Genomic DNA, 1,097 nt, shown 5'->3' on the forward strand with positions numbered 1-1,097 from the left:
GTCACCCTAGAGATTTTAATGCTTTTTGGTGAATTGTAGAAACATTGTATATTAGCATGGGTCTCAGATAGTTCATCTTGGCAAGAGTTCTGTGGACATCAACAAAGGAAGCTCAGCATTAGAAAATACCTTGGGTTCAATTCCTCTAGGATTGGTTCTAATGTGCCTTATATTCTGAACACTTTCAAGAACAGAATGGAAGTCTCCTCAGCAAGCTCTTGATTCTCCTTTGAGATCCCCATTATTATCACATCCATACCTATAAAAATGAATCTAAGTTTCAGTATACATTTCTTGTACTGGTAGAAATAGTTATCTGCCTAATTTGGACAATTTACCTTTGCTTATTTCTTGTTTTGCATGGAAGAAATCCTCCCCTAAGTAAAATATTTGTTCACATAAAAATAATTTCCCTCATAAACACACATAGCTCATAACAATACTCATTATATGGGATTTATTAGAGAAGAGAATATGATGCAATTCAGAATCAAAAACCAACTCAGTATGTAGTTCTCCAATCAAGAATGTCTCTTGACTGCCATACTGTAGACAATCTTGTCTTTGGAGCTTCTTGACCTCTGACTCACACTATGGTTCTAGAGCTTGTATCTGCTCTGTCTCTCCACACCACTGTCCTTTTCTCGGTAGGGTTCTCATGCTCCACCCATACTCTCCTCCTTGATGGTCCTGGGATCTTCCATTCTTGTTTCTGATATGACTCCTTTTAATCTGAGTTGGATAACAAAACTAACCAATCCCAGTCTTAAAGTACTGTGTACAATATTTGCATGGTCCTGCCTAATCACTTAGTGGGAATTAAGAATACATTGGATAGAAAAATCATACCAACTAAATTCTACCTGCCACAAGAGTTGAATAAGGGGAAAATTAAGAGTGACATCCATTCTTCTTAATATATCAACCACCTAAGGTACAGAAGGAAAATAAATAAATGTGGTGTCAGAAGAAATAAAAAGCACTAAGAACTTGTTAAGAAATATAACAATTTGTTATAGTTGTTAAAATAAATATATTTTTAAAATCCTCAGCCCTTTAGTCAATTCTGATTCATAGCAACTCTATATAGGGTTTTT

The sequence above is a fragment of the Chrysochloris asiatica genome, unplaced genomic scaffold, assembly GCF_000296735.1.
Source record: "Chrysochloris asiatica unplaced genomic scaffold, ChrAsi1.0 scaffold00661, whole genome shotgun sequence".
NCBI classification, from domain to species: domain Eukaryota; kingdom Metazoa; phylum Chordata; class Mammalia; order Afrosoricida; family Chrysochloridae; genus Chrysochloris; species Chrysochloris asiatica.